This window comes from Podarcis liolepis, assembly GCF_965112155.1.
Source record: "Podarcis liolepis genome assembly, chromosome: 1".
Taxonomy (NCBI): Eukaryota; Metazoa; Chordata; class Lepidosauria; order Squamata; family Lacertidae; genus Podarcis; species Podarcis liolepis.
In genome coordinates, this window is record NC_139554.1 from 33,142,368 (window position 1) to 33,161,504 (window position 19,137).

At 46.0% G+C, this 19,137-nt stretch overlaps 1 protein-coding gene across 4 annotated transcripts in view; it reads left to right on the forward strand.

Moving 5' to 3' along the window:
• Window positions 1-19,137, forward strand: part of SLC25A21 (solute carrier family 25 member 21) — a 274,218-nt gene that overhangs the window by 38,642 nt on the left and 216,439 nt on the right. The window lies entirely within an intron of this gene.

Consider the following 19,137-nt stretch of genomic DNA (forward strand, 5'->3'; position numbering starts at 1 on the left):
ACACACACACACACACACTGCCTTTTACTCTCCTTTTCTATCAACTAAAAAGCCCCAAATGCTGCAACCGTTCCTCGTGGGGGAATTGTTCCATCCTGTTAATCTCTTTGGTTGACCTGGAGAAATTAGACTGGCTCCCTCCATGCTCTCTTTCCACTGGCACGTGGAAACTTTCTTGTTCTAACAAGTTTTGGGAACTTACTGTTTTAAAGGAAAGGGCCGGTGCAGGGGTAGGCAACCTAAGGCCCAGGGGCCGGATGCGGCCCAATTGTCTTCTCAATCCAGCCCCTGGACGGTCCAGGAATCAGCATGTTTTTACATGAGTAGAATGTATCCTTTTATTTAAAATGTGTCTCTGGGTTATTTGTGGGGCATAGGAATTCGTTCATATTTTCCCCAAAAAATATATTCTGGCCCACCACATGGTCTGAGGGACGGTGGACCAGCCCACGGCTGAAAAGGTTTGCTGACCCCTGGGCTGGTGCCACCTGTCTGAAATCCAGGAGAGATGCAGCCAATCAGTGTAGAGGCAATGCAGAGCTAGATGGGCCAATGGCCTGCCTCGGTGTAAGGCTCTGTAAACATGTGTAGGGCAGGGGATTAGCTACTCACTATGATGTTAGTCCCCCAAGTGCATTCATTGAGCCTACTACTACAGTATTTGGATGGTGTTTAAAAGATGAATTGAGCGGCTTCTAAGCACTGAATTCCAGTAGAAATTCTCTTTGGACACCAAGAATTCATCTTAATGATGACAGACACTGAAAAACTGTAACAAAGGGTGGGGGTGATCGCTAAATCATTTTAATAGCTTTGGCGAAGCTACAATTTGCTGCGGCAAGAATTGCTTGTTCCTTTTCTTTCCCATCACATGTCCCACTGAGGTGGTCATTAGATACATTAAATAAAACCAGTAGGCTATTTCTTTCTCTGTCACGCATGCAGCACATATTCATGCAGTTCTTAACGTGTGATAGATTAATGTTTCAATAACAGCTTGTTTAATTAAACTACAGAGAATTTCTGTAGAAATTTCCAGGGAAATCTCCTACTTGAAAGTAAGCCCCATTGCAGTCATAGCCAAAGCAGCATGGGTGATTCCATGCTTTCCTATTTCTTACGCAGCTCTATGCTTTCCTCTAGAAAAACTGGATTTTCATACTTAGCTGCAACTTTTGATAATATACTTTATGTTGTGGGGTGGCGGCAAGGCGGTTCTGCAAGGAAAACAGGAAATTCCCTTCTATGCACACTTCAAGGGGTTTTTATTCAATATTTAAAAATTATTATGTGCACACTTTTAACACTCCCATCAGTAGATCTAAGTATAAAAACCCCTCTCTCATTTATACAATATATAAATATGAATGGGATGAGATCTGTGAAAAGGAGGTTGTTCACTGGAGGGTGCTTTCCCATCTCATCCTCCTGCTTGCAACTCCCAAAAAGCCTTCCAGAGACTGTGATGCAGGATGCGGGGGTGTATGGCCACAAGAGGAAAGGGGATGTGCCAAAAATCAGGCAGAGGCACCCTGTTTGAGATGAGATGCACTTAACCTAAGGTGCATCCATCCAGTTTGGGTTAATTCCCCCTTCCCACTACATCCTGTCCACATTCCATCTTACAAAATTCACAAGGACCCCTGACCCTCTGGAAAGGTGTTTCAGCATGGTGCAGGGGTGAGCAGGGAATGGCAAAGCCCCTTTCTGTGAACAGCCTCACATTCGCAGATCTTGAGATCCAATTATCAATATCCCCGCTCAGGGCTAATCTGTTTGTGGGTCCATGCTAGTGGTGGTGGGTGGAGTGGCCTTCTCTAACCCTCCCCTCTTCCTTCCCATGTAGTGGGCTGCTGAGAAAGGGATGGCTCATTCTTGCCAGAGATCAGAACTAATTGTTTGCAGAAGATTACCTGCTCCCTTTCCCACTGCTCTTTCCATTTCAGTTCACCCCTCCTTGAAAGAGGTCCGAATGGTTTCCTTGCAGACAGCTTCTCTCCCTTGTTCCATTACTCCACCCATTTTAGCCACACACAAACATGCTTCTCTCTCTTGCCTTCCTTCTCTGCTTCTGGCTGCCTTTTGCATGCATTAAATAAGGCTAAGGGCCACTGCTTCTCTAGCTCTGCCCAATAGCTCTCATGTTTAAAAGTGTGTATAGGACTGCTCTCCTAGAAAATTATTCTCGTCCATGTTGGTTCAGTTTTTAGATATCTATAGGAGCAGGAACTAGATTCATGCCCTCAATCCAAAGTATGTAGGGAATAACCTGGTTCCACTTCACTGCTATATGTGTATTCTTAATCCTACTGAATTACTTGCAACAAATGAAGCAAGATTCTCTCTAGTGATTGTCCAAAATGCAATGTAATAATTGTACAAAATAGCTCTGTTTATGGAAGACCTTTTTCATCTGGTCTTTGGCTCATCTGTCTCATGCACTGTTTCTTGGAAAATCTGGAACAGTCGTAAGGAGCTGACCTTAGAGCTCTCTTAGCACCAAGCTAGACTAAGGTTACCAGACATCCCCTTTCCCAGGGGAAGTCCCCGGATTTACAAATCAGTCCCCATACAAAATCTGTTGAAGATGAAAAGTGTCCCCGGATTCATTGAAAAAATCTGGTAACCTTAAACTAGACCTGAAGTTTGTGTCTTTGCATTTAACTTGCAGATTTTTTAAAAAATAAAAATCTCAACAGCATCACAGTTGCCTTCCTTGTTGCTTATGGACTTGAAGGATCACTGTAGAAAATTGGATGTTGGACCAAGGGGACACTTGATCCGATCTAGGATGGTTGTTCTTGTGATGTAGGGTGTCTGTTTTACAAGTCTATGTATTTGCTTTCACTCTTTTCAGCTGTTACGACGACAGAAAGTGATTGCAAAGACACCAGAAGTCTCTATTGCTCTGTTCCTTGACCTTCAGAAATGAAACTCTGTAGCACTAGACTTCTCACTGCATGTAGGGGTGTGGAGTACATAGCTGAAGACTTGGTTCAAAAAGCAGGGCTAAATTAATGGCACACATGCACGTTAGTTTAAAAAGGGAAATAAAAATATAGGGATTTCAAAACTGCCTTTCTACAGAAAATAGTTTCCATTCTGTTTCTAATATGTTTGGCTAAAATGTCATCTATGCTCAGTAATATGCAACATCTTATTTAAAACTTTAAAAAGAAAGATTTTCTTGTGGTTACATTCACAAGTGGAAAATGGGAGACCATGTGTGTCTGTGTATAACATGTGAAGATAGCTGAATAGGGTAGTAGACAAAAGAAAGAGCGAGAGAGAAAAAAGAAGAAAAAACCCCATCCATTTGAAATCCGGAGACCTTTACAATGCTACAAGTAAGTAAAAGCAGATGTGGTAAAGTTTAGAAAATCAAGACATTATTTTCCTGTTTCCATTGAATTTTTCTAAACACATTATAAATAAGCTTTGAAGTAATACAAAATACCCTGTTTGTTTTGCTGATAGCATCTTTTTGTAAAAAACTTTATCAATGCTTGTTTAAGTTATAGACTAAATGATACCTTAGTCCGCGGTTAAACAATTAACTTTATCCCTTAACAAATACAATGCTAAAAGGCTGGCAAGGTCTGAGATGCTAACTTGCAAAAGCCTATCAGAATAGTTTTGAATTTTTGTTGAAAAGCAAGACTATTCTGCATCCTTTAATATGCAAAAAATATGCACTCGGTTCTATAGTTGTCTCAAAAAAGCAAATAGTAAAACACCTTTTGCATTTCTAAATTTTGTCCCCCTCACTGCCCCCCTCCCCATCTGTCATTGTCCTCTCTAGTAGCAGGATCCCTCCACTTCATCAAAACCAAGGAGACTTTCCATTCCATGGCAAGTGAAGTCAGAATCCAAACCCATATTTCTGGAACTCTCACAACAATTTAAGTTTGAAATTGTCTCAGGTTGTCTGATTGGTATATTTCCTATGAATAGGTATATTTCCTATGAAGCAGTAACTGTTAAATAACAAACTACCACCTGGTAGTTTGAATTTAATTGGTGAGATTTTTGAAATAGCAGTCAATTATTTGGTTATGGGGTGTTAGGGGAGGGGTAGTACCTCTTGTGGGGGACACGTCATGCTCCTTCTGGGGTAGTTTGTCCACCTTTGGTCCCCACCCTACAAGCAGCTCTCACCTGTGGCTCCTAGAAGCTGTCAGTATGGAACATCGGCCACACCCCAGGAAACAGCTTTGATTGGCTGGCTAAACCAGGTGAAGGTAGCTGATGGGTCTCAAACCCTCAGTGAGTTAGGCACTTGCCCTGCATTCAAAGACAGGCTCTGGCGGATTGAGTGGCTAGGACCAATAGTGGGTTCAAGGGTCAAGAACGTGCTGTAGAGGGAAGTGAGGGGCAGATGGGGCTCATCAGCTTGGAAAGGTAGCCTATCTAGGAGAAGGAAAACAATGATTCTAAACCTCCACTGCCTTGTGTCTATACTCATTCATGACAAAGGCTTCAGGAGTAAACCTCGAGGAAAAGTCTGTATCTGCTGTGGGACATCTTTGGGAGAAGGACTAAGGAGTAAGCCCTACATAAATGCGGAGTGGACGGTTGGGCGGTGTCTTGTAGGCCTGTTTTAGGCAATTCCCACAGCCAAGCTGGTGCCAAATGTATTGTTCAGTTTTTCTTTGGACCACATCAGTGAGGCCTAGAGAGAGGTTTTGTCATCTGAGAAGCCCAGCACCTCCATGCACGCTGCCCAGGCTTGCACCCCAGAGAGGTCACTTTGGTGCTGCTAATGTAGCAAAAACAACGTGGGAGGCAGCAGTTACAAGTTAACTGGTCTCTGCAGCCACAACAGTTTGACCTCGCCCCTGGAAGTGCGCTCCATTGTCTCTTTAGACAGATGGATACCAACAGTTTGAAAAACATATAAAGTAAATTAACTGAAGTTAACAACAGTTGATAAGTTCTTCTGTGAACTTTTAGTTGGCTTTTGGGTAGCTTTTTTGGAGAGTTTCAGTTTTTCATGGATACAGCCCAGTAACAGATTCTGTGGTGGGGCAGAGGCAGCTACCTGACCGCTTTGCAGGTGAGTTAATGCTGCTTACTGTGAGGGGGAAGGGGGGGAGTGGTGCAGAGGGAGATGTACTAATGCACTGGCAGGGGTGCCGCATTGGACTGGCCACTTCATTTGCACCATGTCAGTCTCGCCACTGCCTTGCCCCTTCCCAGTAAGGAGACCATCTCACCTGCAAGGAGGTCAGGCAAGCATCTCTGCCCCACCACAGCATCCACTACTGGTGCAATCTGTCCAGTTCATCCCAGTGCCCTTGTACAGTGGTACCTCAGGTTAAGAACTTAATTCGTTCTGGAGGTACGTTCTTAACCTGAAACTGTTCTTAACCTGAGGTACCACTTTAGCCACGCCGCCGGAGCACGGTTTCTGTTCTCATCCTGAAGCAAAGTTCTTAACCCGAGGTAATATTTCTGGGTTAGCGGAGTCTGTAACCTGAAGCGTCTGTAACTTGAAGCGTATGTAACCCGAGGTACCACTGTAGTTAAATTGGTTACATTTAATCTCTACTGCAAGAAAAGGGTCAAATGATCATGCCTTGTAATGCAGTTGCATATATGTCAGAAAGGGAGACCATAATCTTTCTGATTGTTCCTGTTTCTGTCTCGTAAAGGTAAAGGGACCCCTGGCTATTAGGTCCAGTTGTGACCAGCTCTGGGGTTGCGGCGCTCATCTCGCTTTATTGGCTGAGGGAGCCGGCATACAGCTTCCTGGTCATGTGGCCAGCATGACTAAGCCACTTCTGGGGAACCAGAGCAGCGCACGGAAACACCATTTATCTTCCCGCCAGAGCGGTACCTATTTATCTACATGCACTTTGACGTGCTTTTGAACTGCTAGGTTGGCAGGAGCAGGGACCGAGCAACGGGAGCTCACCCCGTTGAGGGGATTCGAACCACCGACCTGATCAGCAAGCCCTAGGCTCTGTGGTTTATCCTACAGCGCCACCCGTGTCCCTGTTTCTGTCTCATAGGATATTTTAAAACAGACAAAATGTAGACTGCGTCACCTCTCCAGTTTTGATGTGGCAGGAACTATTTGGGGAGTCCAGAGCCAGATGAAGTGACTTAGGTGACAGTGCATCAGATTTACTTTCCCACCCCGACACTAGGCAGATATCACCTGACCTCTTTTTATCTCAGTCGCTGCTGAAGTCTTCCCTGTTGTTGTGTCAGGAATGTCAAACCTGGGGCCCTCCTGATGTGGTTGGTCTCCAACTCCCATCAGCCCCAGCAAGCACAGCAAGTAATTAGGGATGGTGGAAGCTGGGAGGCCAACAAAGCTAGGAGGGCCATAGGTGTAGGAGGGCCAACAAAGCCAGGAGAGCCAGTGTGGTGTAGTGGTTAAGAGCGGTAGACTTGTAATCTGGGGAACCAGGTTCGCATCTCGGCTCCTCCACATGCAGCTGCTGGGTGACCTTGGGCCAGTCACACTTCTCTGAAGTCTCTCAGCCCCACTCACCTCACAGAGTGTTTGTTGTGGGGGAGGAAGGGAAAGGAAAATGTTAGCCGCTTTGAGACTCCTTCGGGTAGTGATAAAGCGGGGTACAGTATCAAATCCAAACTCCTCTTCTTCTTCTTCCCACCCCGTCATGATATGGCACACATTGGATTAATGCAGCACTGCTCCTAAAGAGAAGCACCAACACCACCCACATTTGGAGGTCCCTAGGTTCGACACCCCTGAGACAACGCTTTAAAACATGCATAAAAATGAATATACCATGAAAATGATATGGATTAATTTCCCAATATTCAAATAAAGACTCGTTTCCCATCTGTCATGGTTGGGCTTTGTATGGTTTAAGAAACAATGTTTAAACAAACAACTGAAACACGAAGGGCATGAGGTTTGTCTTGTCTTGCACCTTTCAAAGAGAAATGGCCATTTCGGATGCAAAGCTATTCTAGAACACCTGTGAAATATCACTGAAGTGAAAATGATTACCTTCACTCTGAGACACGTTTTTGTTTAGCATCCAGAATGTCAAAGCCTTATTATACTTCTATTTCTGCCATGTTTTATTGCAATATCATAAAGGCTAAGCATAGCTTCCTTTTCAGTTTCCCAGTACATTTCTTGATGTTTGGTATGCATTTTTGTACACGTATGATTCACTTTGGGTAGTATTCAACATCCACCCATTGAAATGAATGAATATGACTATGTTATTTAATTTCAGTAGGTCTGCTCTGCATAAAATTTAGTTGAAAAGCATCCCTACTATAAAAGCATGCCACATAAAAGAATATGGTACCTGGGTGAGTCCCAAGGATGGAACCTCATCCATCTGCAGACACAGAAATGTATCTGTTCATCTCAGGGGGGGGGGGGAATGGGAAACTGTTGACTTTCCAAATGTTGCTGGAGTCCAACTCCCATCATCCCATAATAATAACATACTGGAACCATAATTGGCCAAACTACATATTATACAGCCTTCTTCAACCTGATGCCCTCCAGATGGTGCCCTCCATAGCTGGCTGGGATGGATGGGAGTTTAGTGCAACAACATCTGAAGGGCACCAGGTTGAGGAAGGCTGCATTATCTATCCCCCATGTTCTTTTTTAAATGGAAGCAGCCACTGGAGCTACAGTCAGCCGTGGAAAAAGGGCAGGTGGGTGCTTAACCCTATCGCTCCCAGCCACTGTCTATGTAGAATATGCCTCCTCCAGTTATTTCTCCCTGGCAGGACAGAATATACCATTATCCATTTTCCATTACTATGAGAAATTGTGCTTGTGCAGGGCAATTTTTAAAGAAGGGAATTTAAGCACCCCTTCCTGTACTCCCATGGATCAGCTGCCACCTCCAGCGCCTGCTTTTCATTCAAACAAACCAGCAGAAAGCTACACTAAACTCCACTGCAGAACTTTGGGCCTCAATACACAAACAAGTATCCCTTTAACTTACAGGTCCACTAATTAAAAGGGGCTCCTTTTGATCAATCATTTAAAGCTTTCGTTTGATTGATGTCCTAATTAAATGAATTAAAAGATTGCTGACCTGCTTCTGGCTGCTTTTCTTTGGGTGGCATGAAACTGGCTCTTGCTTGTTTCACCTTGAACCTTTTAGCTGCAGCCCTGCTCCCAAAGGGCCATTGTTTCTCAGGCAAGCGACTCGAGAACCTGAAAATTATGCTGCCACTGTGGAAGAGTATCCCTTAAGGAAAATGTAAGCGTGGTTGGTGAAATGCAGTGATCTCTTGCTAAGAATATCGCCAATGTCTAGACGTTTTGTGATATGCTTTTCATTAGTAAAAAAAACCTGGGCCTCATCAAACGATAAGCTAAATTAACAGAAAACATAAGTAACTTGCCCACCCGTTCCTTTTTCTTTCACTACCACTAGCAATGGAAATATATTGCATGTCTCCAAATAAATCGTAAATTGTTCATTTCCAGAATTCTCATTTAGGCCCTGTTACTACCAAGGGACACATTATTTCGTTTTAGTCTTTATTCCCTCGTTTCAAATGTGTAAGTAATTTACGTTAGTACTGTTTTATTATTTATTTTTTTAGAAATAGACTGCTTAATATAATAAAAATTTAGAAGCAGCTGACGTAAAAACAGTAATACCCCCACCCCAAATTAAACACATTTTCCTAAAAACTAGATGAAAACAGATCACAAGTGTATATTGCCTCTCCTCACATGAACCGACTTGGACACTGTGATCACAGTCCGAGGCCCTTCTTGTGTGCCTTCTTTGCAAGAGGACCGGAGGGCGGCAACACAAGAAGGGGCCTTTTATGCATGGGCTCCTCACTTGTGGAATGCTCTCCCCATGGGGCTCACATGGTGCCTTCGTTACGTATCTTCAGGACCAGGCAAAAACATTTCTCTTCTCCCAGGCCTTTGGCTAATGGTCTTTTAAGGGATGCGGGTGGCGTTGTTGTCTAAACCACAGAGCCTAGGGCTTGCCGATCAGAAGGTCGGCAGTTCTAAACCCCGCGACGGGGTGAGCTCCCGTTGCTCGGTCCCAGCTCCTGCCAACCTAGCAGTTCAAAAGCACGTCAAAGTGCAAGTAGATAAATAGGTACCACTCCGGCAGGGAAGGTAAACGGTCTTTCTGTGTGCTCCTCGGGTTCTCCAGAAGCGGCTTAGTCCTGCTGGCCACATGACCCGGAAGCTGTACGCCAGCTCCCTCGGCCAATAAAGCGAGATGAGCGCCGCAACCCCAGAGTCAGTCACGACTGGACCTAATGGTCAGGGGTCCCTTTACCGTTACCTATGGTCTTTTAAACAGGGGCGGAGATTGTTTTTGTTTGTTACAATGCTATACATTTTGTGTTTTTATATTGTAAGCAGCCCTGTGATCCTTAGATGAAGGGTGGCATAGAAATTTAATATTCTGAAATATCAGCACTCGGATAGCATTCTTACTAGCTGTTCTGACCATATTTCTCACCCCAAAACTCCTGTCCTGCTTCCCTCCCATTCATAGCAGATGGCCAATCATAAGGGGAACATGAAGCAAGTGGCTAAATGGAGGAGAATGTGCAGCTGCACTAGAAAATGTGTTTTATGGATTGTTTGCGTATTGCTACTGAGGAGACCTGCTAAATGCATTATTTTGATTATGAAAAAATGAAAGTGGCAGTAAACATTGCAGTGCTTTGGGAAGGCAGCCTGACATCTGCTCTGTGAAGAGCTGGCTGGGGAATATTCTGCAATAATATCAGCTTTACAGTCTACAGTGCTTTTGGCACAACACATCTTATTTGACAGTGCAAATTAAGTGTGTCGTATAATATTCAATAGCCGCCATTATTTCTCAGATCCAGTTGCTGGCCAAAAATATTTCATGGTAAATTGCAAAGAATATATGCTGATAAATTAGCGCAATAGCATTTAAAAGGGGAATGGAAATGAACTCTCAAAGAATAGCCAGCACTGCTCACATTTTAATGCGGTCACACCCAAAATGTGTTAGCACCCCCTCCTGCGTTGCCTCCAGCTGTTATGTAAGTCCCTTCCCAGATGTGTGCATTCCCTCTGATGTCACTGGAGATATTTGGACCAGAAACTAGTAAACAAAAGTGAATCCAAACTTAACTTCAGAAGCACAAGGAAACATATGGGAAACTTGCTTAATTGTTGTGATTGCAATGACAGATGCTACACAAAGTACAATTTATTGAAAATGAAAAATTGGCGTAGGTAATGTATTCACATGTAACATTTGCATGTCAAACTTGTTCCTTCCCTTTCTATATTTCACCTCTTTTCTGCTTCAAGTGAACATACAAGGCTACACTATAATGAGTCAAGCTTTTGGTCAATTGAAGTTTAGTAGTCTCTACTCTGGCTGGCAGCAGTTAGAATCATAGAATCACAGAATTGGAAGGGACCCAAGGATCATCTAGTCCATGGGTTGGCAAACTAAGGGCCGGGGGCCGGATCCGGCCCAATTGCCTTCTAAATCCGGCCTGCGGATGGTCTGGGAATCAGCGTGTTTTTACATGAGTAGAATGTGTCCTTTTATTTAAAATGCATCTCTGGGTTATTTGTAGGGCATAGGAATTTGTTCATTATTTCCGTCCAAAATATAGTCCGGTCCCCCACAAGGTCAGAGGGTCAGTGGACTGGCCCCCTGCTGAAAAAGTTTGCTGACCCCTGATCTAGTTCAATGCCCTGCAATGCAGGAATATGCAACTGTTTCATATGGGGATCAGACCTGCAACCTGTTAGAATTCCTGCTCCATGATTGCAGTCATGGGATTGTTGTCTATCACATGACGGTATATGTTTTGACTCCACAGAGTGGGAAGTGACAGAGACAGGATGTTTGTGCTACTGTGTTCCGTGAAGTGGAACTTTGTCCTTTGTTCTTTTCCTTTTTGCTGTCTGATGCTAGAGAGAGAGGGAGCCATGTTGCAGTGCTCCGTGAGTGTTTATATGTAAATAAAGTAGATTAGCCAAAATGCTGAGTTGCTGAGGCCTGTTACACATGATGCGCAAACTCTGCGGATCCCTAAGTGTGCTGGTGTCAGTTGGCATCGGTCACTGTGATGTTCGGGCTAAAGAAAGCTTTTGAAGCTCCTGAATGATTGACCAGGAGGGAGAGAACATGCCAGCTGGGCGTGTGTCTCTACCAGGGTCCTACTCAAGTGTAGACTGAGCTCCTGACACAACCTTGGTGTTATCAGCACCACACTCTAACCAACTTGAGCTATCCAGGCTCTCATCTCAGCGTTTTTTCGCTTCTGCTGAAGATTCTGCAGCTGGAGATTGTGGGCATTGAGCTTAGACCTGCTGTTGGTAAAGCTACAATCCTTCTCCAAGGAATGAGACTAGAAACCTATAGATATAGGCCAAGAAATGTTATCTGGACTGTAAAATATTTGCCCATGAGCTTACAGAAGCCCAGTGCAACTTGTAAATTCATTTTGAACAGTCAGCTCCACACATCCCAGGCTATTACACATTGCTTTTGAAACAGCTCTGTGTTTCAAATGGATATCCATGCATCGTGGGGTGGGTGACTCTCTCTGGGGAATAAAACTCATCAGAACATAAAAAGGTCAAAAGGCCACCTAGTCCAGTATTCTGTTCTCACGGTGGCCAACCAGATGCCTATTGGAGCTGCAACTAGGACCCCCAACATACAGCCACCAACAGTAGAGGTACAACAGCCATCATGCCTAGTAGTCAATAACTTAGCCAGAGCTCTGTCGGTAGATGCTGATCTAACCTTTGCCAGTGGCTTAGAGAGAAGGGCAGACATCTACTTTGAATATAAGAAGAGGGCATCTCGGAGTGCATTTCAGTCCAGGATTGAAAGCTCAGTCTTTTCACACAAAAATCAGTTCCTGCTTTCTCCCCAGGATTTCTTTTTTTCAGGAAAATGTTTTTGCTGTCATTAAACAATTGGATGGCAGGAATATTCCCACCCACCTACCCCATGTGCAACGCTGTGGAAGAACACATTGATGACAATTAATTTCACCAGTGAGACAAATAACTTGGGTTTTGACAGAAGCCGAAATGCAGCAGAATGCAAACAGCGCTGCGTGCAACAAATGCAGGATGTAATGGAAATCAATTCCTTTTTACATCCCAAACCTTGACATACTGATTAGTAGGCAGTTCTGAAAATGGGATGTTTCCTATCTAACAGGACTTAGTTGGCTCATATTAGATACCAGCATTCAAGCATATTTCAAGCCAAGTCATATGTGGGACTGAATGATGGACTGTGAGACTTCTGTTGCCTCTTCATACCGTTGCCTCTGTCTTGGATTGGAGGATTGGCGGACTTCCAGTGGCCGCTAGAAGGATGCAGTTATGTTTGCAGAATGCAAGCTTCATTTACTTCTGTGTGTATATCTACTTGTAAAGAATTTGAGAATATGATCTCTAATAGCCAGTCCCTTGTGGGTTTTGGGAGTCTAACTCATGATTTGGATGCCTGATGCTAGTAGTACTGTGCTAATTGTGTAGTTCGTAAATCCTACAGTAGAGCAAAACTGCTTTTTAGTGGCATAAATCTAAATTTTGAACCAAAGGAGGACTTTTGTTCCAGCGGGATTAGAGTTTAAAATGTCTTCAATTCTATTTTAGTTTATTTTGATTCCAGTAGTATTGGGCATGGTATTATATATCCAGAAGAGATCGCTAAACATCAGGAAAAACTTTCTGACAGTAAGAGATGTTCCACCACAGAACAGACTCCCTCGGGAGGTTGTGGGTTCTTCTTCTTTGGAGGTTTAAAAGCAGATGTTGGATGACCATCTGTCATGGATACTTTAGCTGAGATTCCTGCTTTGCAGGGGGTTGGACTAGATGACCCTTGGTCCCTACCAACTCGTAAGATTCTATAATTCAATCTAGCTGCAAGAACATATGGCTGCATTTGCTTAGAAGCACTGGCTTTCACTGTGGAGGGCTCAACTCTATAGTCCTTTCTTCACATGAACATAGTTACAGGGGTAGAGTAAATGCATCATTCAGTGGTTGTTGTTGTTTTAGTGCAGCAGCACCTACTCACCAGAACTCCCTGCACCTTCACTCTACTCTTTTCAGCACCTGCTAAAAACATACTTGTTTAGACAAACCTATCCAGCTATTTAGAATGTCGATGTGTGTTTTAATGTGTTTTTAGTTTATTGTTGATTTTAACGTTTTGAATTATTGCTGTTATTGATAAAAACTTAATATGGTTTGATATTTTTGTAAACCATTTTGAATTTTTTTTTAATAATCAAGCTGTATAAATTTTACAAAATAATAATAATGTGAGAATTAATGTACTCAGGGGTTCTTTGCTTAAATCAGGGTGAACTGGTGGGCCTCCAGATATTGTTGGATTCCAAATCCCATCAGCCCCAGCCAGCATGGCCAATGGGCAGGAATGATTGAAACTGACATCTAGTAACATCTAGGGGGCCACCATTTTCATACCCTGGCTTAAATGATGCGTTAGTTCAATGTGTACAATATTTATTTTCTGATGAAGAACATTCTCACTGGTTTGCTTACCAGAGATTACAGTGGTACCTCTGGTTACATACTTAATTCGTTCCAGAGGTCATGCTTCCGGTGGAGCGCAATTCTGCCGCAAGCGGGGATTTTACCGCGAGGTGAATCCCGAGCTATTTTGGATAAAAAGGGGTGCTACAGGGTGCAGTAGCCCCCAATTTTAACCTCTGGGGGGACATCCAGAGGAACAGGTTCCCAGTGAAGCCAGGAGCAACCCGCACGGCCGTCAGGTAACCCCAAAAGGGGCGAAGGGAACGGCGGAGCGGGTAGCGGGCTAAGGGAAGCCATTTTCTATATCCAAATAGCGAAGCCCTGAGCTTGCAAGAGGAGTGCTTCATTCTCAAAATAGAAGAAATCCAAACCAAATTGGATTATAAATTTGATGGAAGCAGACTAAGGAAGGATTCGGAGTATAAAATAAAAGTGAGGAGTTCGGCTGTCATCTGGAATCAACACAGACGCAGCGCAGCGCGCAGAGCTGGAAACAGAAAGTGAGTTGCCGCTAGTGGTTATTGTCTCCCTTCTCTCCCTGAACTTTTAAAAAGTAACTTTTCAAGAAGTTACAAGCTCCAAGGATCTCTGGGGGACAGGAGGCGGGCAGGTGTGGGGGATTCCCTGGTCCTGAATGGGGTAACCGTGCCCCTGAAGGACCAGGTGCGCAGCCTGGGAGTCATTTTGGACTCACAGCTGTCCATGGAGGCACAGGTTAAATCCGTGTCCAGGGCAGCTGTGGCACGCCGGGTCACGGGAGTAAACCAGAATGTCATCCAAATACATCACCACGTACTTGTCTAGCAAGTCCTGGAACACGTGGTTGATGTACCGTTGGAACACAGCAGGCGCGTTGCACAAACCAAAGGGCATAGCCAGGTATTCGAACTGTCCGTACCGGGTCCCAAATGCGGTCTTCCACTCATCCCCGGCGCGGATCCGAATCAAATTGTAGGCACCCCGGAGGTCTAGCTTGGTGAACACCTGCGCCCCTTGCACCCGCTCCAGTAACTCCGAAATAAGGGGCAAGGGGTACCGGTCCGGGATGGTAATTTTGTTCAGGGCCCGGTAATCATGGCAAAGGCGGAGCTCCCCACATTTCTTTTTAACAAAGAGCACTGGCGCAGCAGTGGGCGAGGTAGAAGGCCTAATGAACCCACGCTCCAGGTTCTTGCGCAAGAAGTCCTGTAAAGCCTCGCGCTCTGGCTCTGTTAACGAGTATAAGCGACTCACCGGTAGAGGCGCTCCGGGCTGCAGGTCTATGCCACAGTCAAAGGACCGATGCGGCAGCAGCTGGTCTGCCCCCCGTTCCTCAAACACGTCGTGATATTCCCGGTATTCAGCGGGGAGCGTTACAGCAACCTCCTCAGTGGGCGCACCTGCTAGCATCTCAGTCTCACCAGGAGAACTGGGGTCTGGGAAGTGTACAGTCCGTTTGACCCAGTCAATCCGCACATTGTGAGCCTCCAGCCAGTCCATCCCAAGCACCAGGGGGAACCGGGGCATGGAGGCAATATCCAGAGTTCGCATCTCACGGTGCTGCTGGAGGCACAGGACCAGGGGCTGGGTCTCCTGAGTGACGGCACCCGAACGCAGGGGCCGTCCGTCGATTGCCTCCACCTGCACCGGTTCTGGCTTGTTCCGAAGTGGCACCCGATGCTGGGCAGCAAAAGCAGCGTCCATATAAGAGCGGGTTGCGCCCGAATCCACCAGCGCATGGGTAAGAATCCATGGCCCTCCTGGAGGGTATAGATGTACCGGAACCATAAGGTGTTGTAATTCAATTGGTGCGGCCCCATTCTGTGCTGTTTGGGACCCCAAGTAGCCAGGGCCATCAGCTACTGTGGTTTGGTGGTTTCCCTGCGGCTGGCGTTTCTCAGGACAGGACCTTGCATAGTGTCCGCTTCCGCCACAATAGAGACATAGATTCCCCTCCCGACGCCGCGACTTCTCTGTGGGAGAGAGGCGTGGCCGCACTGCCCCAAGCTGCATAGGTTCCTCCAATGACTTAGCTGGGCCCGTGGGGCTGCTGGTAGACACTGGGACCAAGAACTGGAGGTGCCGGCGGTCCCGAGCCTGACGCCGGTCCTCTAGCCGATCGTCAATCTGTAGACTCCATTGAATAAGGGTGTCTAGCGTGGTGGGGCGTTCCATTGTGGCCAGCTGGTCCAGTATCTCATCTGAAAGCCCCTCGAGATACTGGTCCCGGAGAGCCGAGTCGTTCCAGGTCAAGTCCTGTGCCAGCAGCCGGAATTCTGTGGTGTATGCGGCCACCGTGGTCTTGCCCTGCCTCAACCGCCGAATCGCCCGGTTGGCTTGACTCCCCTTCTGGGGGTTGCCGAACGCGGCCTCCAACAGATTGCAAAACCCCCCGTAGTCTGTCAGCAAGGGGGAGTCTTGCCTGAGCAGCGGCAACGCCCACTTGGCCGCCTGGTCCTTTAACAAACTAATCAAAAAATGCACCTTGGTGCGGTCGTCATGGAAATTCCGGGCGCGCCCCTGAATATACAGCTTGGCCTGGGCAAGGAACATGGGAAAGCTGGCCGGGGCCCCATCAAATTTCTCAGGCAAGGCCACTGGGTACTTGTCAGAAGCCGGGGCGTCGGCCCCAGGAGCCGGTAGGGCGTCCAAACGCTGCTGCAGTGCCGTAATCGCGTTACTGAGCTGCTGCACGGTGTGCCTCAAAGCCTGGTTCTCCTGGGCTATTGCCAACAGTGTAGCCGCTTGGTCGGCCATGGCCTCTGACTCTTCCCGAACGCACCCCTACGAAGGGGGAGTGCGGGTGTGGCGGGAGCAAACTGTGCTGGTCCCGGGGGTAAGGTACCGTGAGTGTAGCAGAGTCCACACGAAGAGGGGCGAGGTCCGATGCAGAGAGCCGGGCGGGGAACAGGAACTCTGGAACAGAAGGCTGAGCAGGTAACAGGAACACCGGAGGGTCGGGAACAGGAGGCCGAGCAGGGAACAGGAGTACTGGATAGTCAGGAACAGGGAGCCGAGCAGGGATCAAGAACACAGGAAGGTCCAAAGCCAACAACGACGTTGCTCCCGCAACCTGGGGCCGGCCTGACTGGGCTTTATTCTCTTCTAAGGTCAGGGGCGGTCCCGACCCCCAGGAGCCCCGCCTCCTCTGGCCTTAAGGCGAGCACTCCTCCTGGGGGCAACCAGTTCCCTTCGCCTCTCTGCCCTAAGCCTCTGCAGATCAGGAGAGGCCGAAGGGTTACTGGGCCCTGGAGGAGGCTCACCTGTGGCCACTGAGTCATCCAGCACCTCTGGGGCCAGAATGGTTTCACCTGGTGCCTGCTCTTGAGTTTCCTCAGCATCTAGGCCTTGCCCCAGTTCAGCCGGCCCTGGAGGCGGGGACTCCTGTGCCGGCTGGGATTCCTCCGGATCGCTTTCAGACTCGGAATCCCAGGCCATCACAACAGAACCCTGAGGCACCCCACAAGTGAGAGCCCAGGGGTCTGAACACTCATCCCCCACCACCACTTTTTGAACACTGTATGACAGTGCCCCCAGCTCCCAGCCCCTCAAGACGGTCCAGAAGGATGTTATGGTCGATGGTATCAAACGCCGCTGAGAGATCCAGCAGAACTAGGAAGCATTCACCACCCCACGAAGCCCATCGCCCAGCCCTTCCCGGCTAGCTTTTATAAGCCAGGATGGGCAAGGATCAAGGAGACAGGTGGTTGGTTTCACTCGCCCAAGCAGCCTGTCCACATCCTCGGAGGTAACAGATTGGAATTGATCCCACACAATTTGACTAGACAGGACTCTAGCACTCTCCCGCCCCGGCCCTGCTCCCACGGTGGCGTCTACCTCTTCCTGAATCTGAGCGACTTTATCTGCAAAAAACTTTGCAAAATCATTGCAGGAGATCATGTGGCCCGTACTGGGCCCCGATGTAGCAGGTGGTTCCGCTAAATTGCGGACCACCTGAAAAAGTCTCCTGCTGCTGTTTTCTGCAGATGCAATAGAGGCGGCGAAGAAAGCCTTCTTCGCCGCCGCTACCGCCACTTGGTAGGCTCGACACTGAGCTCTAACCTGTGTCCGGTCAGCTTCAGAATGGGTCATCCGCCACCGGCGCTCTAGCCGTCTCAACGATTGTTTCATTGCCCTCAGATCCGTGGAAAACCACGGGGCTGTCTGGGCTCCATGCAATCGGAGAGGGCGCTTCGGAGCCAAACAGTCAATAGCCCTGGTTAACTCCACATTCCAGCGGGCCACCAGGGAATCAGCTGAAAGGCCATCAACATGGGATAAAGCATCCCCTACCGCTCTCTGGAAACCATTTGGATCCATTAAGTGGGGGGGGGGCGGACCATCCGAATCGGTCCCACCTCCCTGCAGAGGGGAAACCAAAAAGCGCAGATTGACAAGTCCAGAAGAAACAGGAAAATTTCTGAGAAGGTATAAGGAACTAAAAGCAGAAGAAGAGGAAGTTGAAGAAGTCAAAGGAGCAGAAAAAGGAGCAGGTGCCAAGGAAGAATCAGAATTGGGGGAAGAAGAAGAAGAGAATGGGAAAAAGTCAGAAGAAGCAGAAGAAGAGGAAGAATCAGAATCAGATAAATTATAAAAGAGTTAAAAAAAAAATTAATTGGAAATCAATATGGCACTAAAACTATGAAATTGGAATATTAATGGGATGAATGAGAAAAAAAACGGAACAAAATCGAACAATTCTTAAAAAAGAAAAAACTGGACATTATATGTTTACAAGAGACACATGTCACAAGGAAACACAGGAAAATCTTGATTAACAAAAGACTAGGAAACGAATTTATATCTTCAGATAAAGAGAAAAAAAGAGGGGTAGTCTTATACATCCAAAGTAAAATTGAATCACAACAAATCTTCAAAGATGAAGAAGGAAGAATTATAGGAGTACGGATCAAATGGCAGGGCGAAAGTTTGATAATTGTCGGGATCTATGCACCTAATGGAAATAAGACTGATTTTTACAAAACGTTAGAAGAAAAACTATTTGAGTATATGGATCAGAAAACTATAGTAATGGGAGATATGAACGTTGTGGTTTCATTGGAGATGGATAGACTAAGAGACGGAACAAGCAAAGAAGGAAAACTACCTAAGAACTTTTTTTCAATGGTTAAAAACCACAATTTGATAGATATTTGGAGACTCAGACATCCATTGGACAAACAGTTCGCTTACTTCTCTGAACCGAATTAGTCAATGTCAAGAATAGATCAAATACGGGTTTCGAACGAATTGACTCCAAGAATTCTACAAATTGAGATTCAACCAAGAATAATCTCGGATCACAATCCAATAAAAATGGAACTGAAAGGATTTGAGGAAAGAACTTTTAGATGGAGAATTAATGATTACCTCTTAGATGATCAAAAAATTATAGAAAAAGCACGAAAGAAATTAACTGAGTATTTTGTGGATAACAGTAACAAAGGCACGAAGATGAGTGTAGTATGGGACGCAAGCAAGGCAGTGTTGAGAGGTTTTTTTATTCAACAGAATTCACTGAAGAATAAGAATAGAGAAAAAGGGGGAAAAAGAAATTTTAAAGCAGATAATGGACAGTGAACAAAAGCTTATCAAAAAACCAAATAATTCAAAAATAAAACAGGAGATCAAGACTTTGC